We start from the raw sequence: 7149 nt of genomic DNA, 5'->3' as shown, positions 1-7149 counted from the left end.
CCAGTGGATGCTGAGGACGCAGAGCTGAATCTGAGTCGCCCAGCCTCTCCCCATCCATCAAGCTTCTGTGAAGAGGATGCGGGAACCATCAAGGTGCAGCATCTCCTGCTGCGCTCCATACTCCCTCCCTGGTTTCCAACGTGGACACAACTCTGCTGGCTGTTGGGGGGGGGGTCTGGGGAGGTCCCCAGAGACCAGAACTGTCATTGCTCCCATGCTGGGAAACCCCTTTTTTGCTCCCAGCACTGACCCACACAATTAAGTGATGCCAGGATGGAGAAATAGGCATTCTCCCAAGACTGGTGTTTGAGGGATGAGCAAAGGCATAAGAGGATTTGGGCTCTAGAAACACTCCCCCTCCAGCTCTGCCCAAGGGCTGCCCATTTTTCCGGCTGAGTCATCCATGGGATACAGGGTCCAGTTTGTCACTGCCCAAACAAGAAAACACTCAATAAAAAAGAGGGACTAGTCCATGGTTAGTGGGAAATAGCAGCAAACCCTGTTGTTCACATAGGAACCCTGCCTCCATCCCCACTGTCCTCCTGTTGATGCCGGGAAAACGCCGGATCCCACGGGAAGTGTCCTGGCCATGGGCAAAAGCCTTGCTGTCCCGTTGCAGGTCTCCCTGGGAATAGCAAGGCAGGTAGTGACCCCGCAGCCCAAGGAGCAGCCTGCCTCCAGAGGGACAGAAACCTCATGCATCCAAAAGGGGCCTGAAAAGGGAGCCAATCAGTCCAAATAAGGAGGTGTCACATCATATAAATAATGTATTACCAGCGGAATTGTATAACAAGGCTTTTATGGACTACTAATAAAACAAACAGTAAAAGTCTCATTGCTGGCTAAGGGTAACGCAGCCAGCATGAGCAAATAATTTTGGCTCTGGGGACGACTTTGTGTTTAATCCTCCCTCTCACCATTTAGGCCAGTTTTATACAGATATGAATTATTGAATCCAGCCAAACGCTGCCCTGCGCTCCAGCTAGCCACTGTTGCTGAAGACTTGCAATAACACTAGCAGAACCACAGCAATAATACTCTTGTAGGTTTGTGTGTGTGTGGATAGATGAGCTAAAAATGCTATATATATCTACAGTAACATTATAAACTTTGTGCTAGTAATTGTGTAGGTTATCCAGCTGCCACAGCACTCCTACATGTAATGTGTGCATTTAATACACGTGTTATAGATAAACTTTGTATTAAGTATCCACATATTATTTGTAACATTATCTAGCATAATGCAAAATGGAGAGTATTCCAGTTGAGACTTGACATTAGAAGAAGACTCCCAGCCATGAAAGTCTTGGGGGCTGGGGCAAGGTGGGGAGCACAAAAGCATTCCTGCTTTTCGGGGGGAGCTTTGACATGCCCAAAAGGGACGTGTTGTGGTGTCCGCACTGGCCCAGGATGAGTTTGATGGCCCCAAAATGTTCATCAGCTCGTTATTGTAAAGAATCTTTCATGATTAATGCGCCGTTTTTGCAAATGATTTGTGGTTGAGACAGGCTATGAGCAAGGGAGTGTGATGGTTGCGTGGGAGAAAGAACTGCCCAGACCTCAGTGGCTTTTGGGGGTTTTGTGTTGGACACTGGAAAACCCCCACCGGTCTCCTCCTCTGCTTTTGCCAAATCCTCACCAATCTTGGGTTTAACGAAGCACCATGGACCCTTTTTTACAGCAGCTCTGCTGGGGACCTGATGAACCTCTCCCAGCACATTGATCCTCACCAACCACATCCACCCTGGACCTTCAAGCCCAGGCTCTGGAGAGGCTGGCCAGAGCGGTGAGCCCTTGGTCCATGCACTACGGATGGCTGGATTGGTGGTGCCGGAAGGGTGGACAGCAGAGGGCTCTCGAGCCCTCAGCAAGCACTGACACCCTGCTGAAAGGATGCTAAATGAGCGCTTGGTCACTTCTGTGCAACTCATTTGGGCAGGCTGCAATGAATCAGCTGCTCGAAATAGCGGCGGTGCTAATAGGAATTTACTTCTGCTGTGGAGGAAGCTCATCCCCCCGTGAAATGCTGCCCCTGTTGCTGCCAGAAAGGTACAATGTGATTAAGTATGACCAGGTTTCTCTGCTGGCTCTGCTTCTGCCTGGCCATTTTTCTCAGGCTTTTCTCAATAACTACCCAAGGAATTAACCATCTCTTGATAAAAAGAGGAAAAAAAAAAAATCTGCCGGGCTCTGTTCTCTCGTGCAAAGAACTCTCCTCCAGGGAGCAATTCTGCATGGTGATGAAGAGACCATGCTCGGAGGCACTTGTGGGATCGGTGCCTGCTGGTTCCTCCCCTTCCCACCCCACCATCCCTCCCCGCAGAGCTGCGCGCTCCATCTGCCGTTGGCAGTAGCCGCAGTGAGTGTCTGGAATGAATCTGAGCGTGGGAAGGAGAAACTCCCCTCCTTCGGGTCATGTTGGGAAGAACCTGGAAGGCTATTTTCATACTTCCAGTGGGAGTTGGGGGGATATTGGACAGAGTTTTTCATGCTGGATGAGCATGGAGCACTGGTGGACTTTCCCTCCCTTCTGTTTTTCCTGAAGTCGCTCTTGCTCTCTTTGTCCCCAGCAGAAAATGGCTTACAAGCAGAGCCCTGCCAGCGGGGAAAGGGGACAAGGCTGGTCCAAAGAGTCAGAGGGGGACATAGAATGGCCCAGCGGTTGGACCTGAGGTTGTGCTGAAGGTCTCCTGTGTAACCCTGGGCAAGTCACTTTGCATCTCGTTCCCCATCGATTGCCTCCCTGACATGTAGGACAGATGCACCCATGCAGCAGTGGTGAGTTTTCCGTGCACGGCCTGGGAGGGTTAATTCCCCCTTGGGATTCAAATTTCAGCGTTGACAGCTAAACACTTTGCAAACCTGGCCCTTTGCACCATGCTCTGGGTCCCTTCCATGCAATGCTGACAAGGAGACATTTGCTTTGTTTGAATGGTAAATGTTAGAGCTATTTAGAAGCCCCTGAGAGGGAACTGGAAGCCTAAGTAGGAATTAGGTATTTTTATACGGTGGCTCTGTTCTATGCAATGCTCAGGGCGGATTCGGGCAGAGATATCTACCAGTCACGTGGAGGATGCCCATAGCACGGGCCACCCCAAGGGTCTGCCACGTGCTCTGTGCACTTCCCGGTCACAGGATAAAGTTCTCCTGTGGGTGGATAAAGTTCTCCCATGGGTGCTGTGGGCTGCCATCACTGCATGTGCATAGATTAATACCAATTCCTGGCGCTGTATCTCCACCCCAGTGGGATGAGGGTGGGGGAAGCTGAGGGTTATCTTTGCATTTGCAAAGCAGGGAAAGAAATTGCCAATAACACACTGCTCCTTGCCACTGCTGGTGTCTATTGTGGAGATTTGCCTTTCTCATTTATGTGTAAATAAGCCCTTTTCTTCCTGATACCAAGCAGGTTTTGCAAGTTACTCTGAGAACAGAGCTCGTCCTGTACTGGGGCTCTGAGCAGAGGACTCTGAATGTGCAGTGAGTGTTTGGAAGAACAAAAGGCTTTCAGAAACCTTGTCTGCCTAATCCCGTGGCAATCTGACATCATTCTCATCGTGGAAAAGAAGGTGGTGAGCCTGGCTGCCGCTGAGCGCACTGCCTTGGCTGGGCCTGGTAATTGTGTCTGCTTCGTCATGAATTATGTATCTTTGCATTTCCATTTCACCACTGCTGCTTGTTTGATGAAATTTTCCTCTCTTGATAAGGATTAAGTCACCTGCTTCAAAGCACAGCACTGAAGCAGCCCTGTGTTTAACAAGCCAGAGGGAGTGGGTGTTGCATCCCCAGGGCAAGGTTTGCACTGCAATGCTCCATGGCGGTGGCTTTTAGCATCTTCCTCTGGTTACTCCCAGAACCTGGGAAGAGAGTCAAATCCAACCAAGGATGGCCATCCGGCTGGAAAAAGGTTTAACAGAGGTTGGGGGGGGGAGGTTGTTTTTTGGTGTATGCAAAATACGGAGGTGGGTTTAGGGCTGGCAGAAGTCATCCTGGGTTTCACTTGATGGAACACAGGTGTGTGGTATTGGTCGAGATGTCCTGCAGCATCCTGCCTGGCCTCCAGCAGCCCCTGCAGAAGTGCTGAGGTTTCCCATGGGTTGTGGATTAGACCTGTCATCCCCGCGTGGGTGTCTTGGATGCCTGCTGTTAATCCCGTAGCGTGGTCCTCCGATGCACTCCGCATTCCCGATGCAGCTGTTGAGGGTGGTGGGATGGCTGGGGGATCCATGCTGCGGTCAGGCTGCAGCAGCGCTGGGATGACCGACCTGCCAGACTGAGCTCAGAGCTGTGCAAACAACATAACTGACAAAACATAAACACAAAAGGGGTTTCAGCACCTGGGCTTGCGCCGCTGGCTCTTTGGTGTCATTCCAGAGGATCCTTTTGGGATGGATTTAGGAATTCCAGGAGGTGCACAACGAGGTGGAACCTGTGCTTAAAAGATGGCAGAATGGGCGCTGTAAAGGGGCAGTATGCTCCATTTGCCTTGCCATCCAGTGCAAACAGCAGCAAAGCTCTAATCCGCCTTTTTGGAAATGGAGATGGTGTTTAGCTGCCTGCTTTCTCCTCCTCCTCAAACCCTGCAGACAGGAGGGAAGTGATTTACTCAGATATCATAACCTCAGAGGCTGGCACATAAGCAAGCACTGTCACCGTCTTCATCATGTCTTTGCCTTTTCCCTGGGAAGAACGTCCCAGTGTGCTGCCTCCCTGCACAAGCCACGGCTCTGCTTCAGACAGGGGCCAAGCCTGCATCTAAACCGCCACGAGACACTGCACCAGCTGCAAGAGCTCACAGGTTAAAGAGATGAGATGTTGAGGAGCTGTTTGCAAATATCGGTCAGAGTCGAATGCAAACAGCAGAGTCCATGCGGACCTGCTGCTCTCTTCAGTGACAGAAGCCGTGGATGGTTTGCTCTGGTTAAACACTGTCTGGAGAGGAGGAAGGTGCGTGCATGCATGTCTGGCTTGGATACATTTGCAAGGTATGTAGTATCCAAAAAGGGCCTGAAGGAGGGTCCAACTGCCAGTCCTCAAGAGCACTCCCCCAGGATGATCCTGCTTCCGACTGAATTGGGCCACCCAAAATCCTGCAGGAAGGGTGGAGTACCCCTGGCCTGGGATAAGTCTGGCCAGACTGAGTTTACCTCTCGATAAAAAGCAGGAATTGTCTTCCCTCACCAGCCACCCTCTGAGAGCCCACTGTGCAAAGACAGGAGCGTTTCTACAGCGGATGCTGCAGGCGAAAGGAGAGTGGGGTACCCAGTCCGTGAGAGAAAGGAGGGAAGAGGGTCAGAGTTAGGGAACGCTAACAAAAGCAATAGCATTTCTGGGGAAAATGGGGATCATTTGTGCAAGCAAGACTTTGGGAGGGTCCGTGGGATCCAAGTGTTAACTTGATGTTAAAACAGCTAGTGCACATCCCATCTGGGGTGCAGGAGCTGTGTGTCCCCAGAGTAGCGTACGCTGGCAGGGAGTGGTGTCCACCCACTCCTGGCAAGCACCACGTCACACAGTCTCATCCATAAACTTGGCAGCTTCCGTCCCAAAAGTCATTAACAGACTTTTTCTTTGGCTTTTGCCCCTGGTACTCCACCCGGAGTGAAAGAAGATGTAACCCCCTGCCATGAGGGTCTTGAAGTTGAGAAATGCAAAAGGCAGAAGTCGTGCAAAAGGAGATAAAAGAGAAATAACCAGTCTTGATGTCACCCTCCAGGGTGGACTGGGAAGAGAGGACACATCTCGTTCCTCCCTCATTCTCCTCAGAGCAGATACTCCCATTGAACTCCAGGGTCCACAACAGGCTCATGAGTCCAGAGGTGCAAATGGAAGTGGGAATCACTGGGAATGGCTGCACCGAGCCATGCCCATGCCACAACACTTAACTTCTGCAGGACAGATACTTAGTCCTTCCTCTAGCTTTCATCTTCCTTCATGGTTCCTGCAGGGTGAGGTTCCCCACTCAACCCTCTCAAGAAGTGCTTGTGTCCAGACCTAATTGAAATGCTCCTGCCCTGTTTTGAAAGAGACTGGTTTTCTCTGATGACATCATGCCATAACTCTTTGGAAAAAATAACACAAACAGGTACGATATGCCCAGACAGTCCTGTTATCCCTGTGACCAGTGAGTCGATATTTGCTTTGGTGTTTTTTTCCTAAGAGGAAGTAAGATTGATGGGAGAAATGGGCGTGCCAGTGATGTAATCCAGTTTGCATGCAAAGCCCATCTTCTTGCTCTGATCGTGGCGAGGATGTGAGCACACACACAATTTGTCCAGCAGCTCGTTAAAGCAGCCCCCTCCCCTTGTCTCTCCCACTATTTCCTGCTGCAGCTTGCCAGCCTGCCGCTGGCCCAATACAACTTTGAGGATGTCATATCCCCACTTAGAGCTGATTTCCTGCGGAAAATCGGGTTAGTTGAGGCTGGATTTCTCTTAACTTGGATCATTTTGTTTCGCTGGTCTGCCATGAGGATCCTACCATGGAAAGAGACACGTGCTGGAGAGGTGACCTGCAAAGAAGGGGTGACCAACAGCAGAAAAGAAGAGGGAGACCTCCTAAACCTCCTTTGCTTTCAGCTCAAATATTGATGAGATTATAGCCAAAGGCAATATCCTTGCACGATATTCAGTGCTAGCCAGCCATCAACCCCAGAAGTCTCGCTCTCAGTTCTCCCTCCAGGCTATGCTGTAAGTGTTTTTCTGGCTGTCCTTAGCTCTCTAGTGCCTTCCACCCTTGCTGCTTTGCTGTTCTTGGCTTTGTCTGCACTCCTGCACTAAAATACCCACTCAGCCTCTGTGGTTGCATTCAGTCCCCAGCAAAACCACCCTTCCTTGACCTCTCCATGGAGCTTTTCTTCTGGCTGCTGTTATTCGAGGACTTTGTTTTGGAGGGTGGGTCCTTTTACCTTCTCTCTCTTGTACCACAAAGGAGCATAACTGCTTCATATATGGTCTCTGAAGATTATTACCTGTCCTAGTTTGAACCCACAGAGGAAGCCTACAAACTCAATGCCTACAAAGTTGTCAGCTGTCATTCTCCTTCATATGGATAGCATCTGCATGAATATGCTTCTTCTCTTACGCACATCAAAGGGTAAAAGGTTTGGAACGACTGTAGGGATCTTACAGCAAGAGATTCAGAGATGCTGTC

The sequence above is a fragment of the Apteryx mantelli genome, chromosome 1, assembly GCF_036417845.1.
Source record: "Apteryx mantelli isolate bAptMan1 chromosome 1, bAptMan1.hap1, whole genome shotgun sequence".
In the NCBI taxonomy this organism is placed as follows: Eukaryota; Metazoa; Chordata; class Aves; order Apterygiformes; family Apterygidae; genus Apteryx; species Apteryx mantelli.
The sequence above is the reverse complement of the archived record's forward strand: the minus strand, read 5'-3'. Positions refer to the sequence as shown.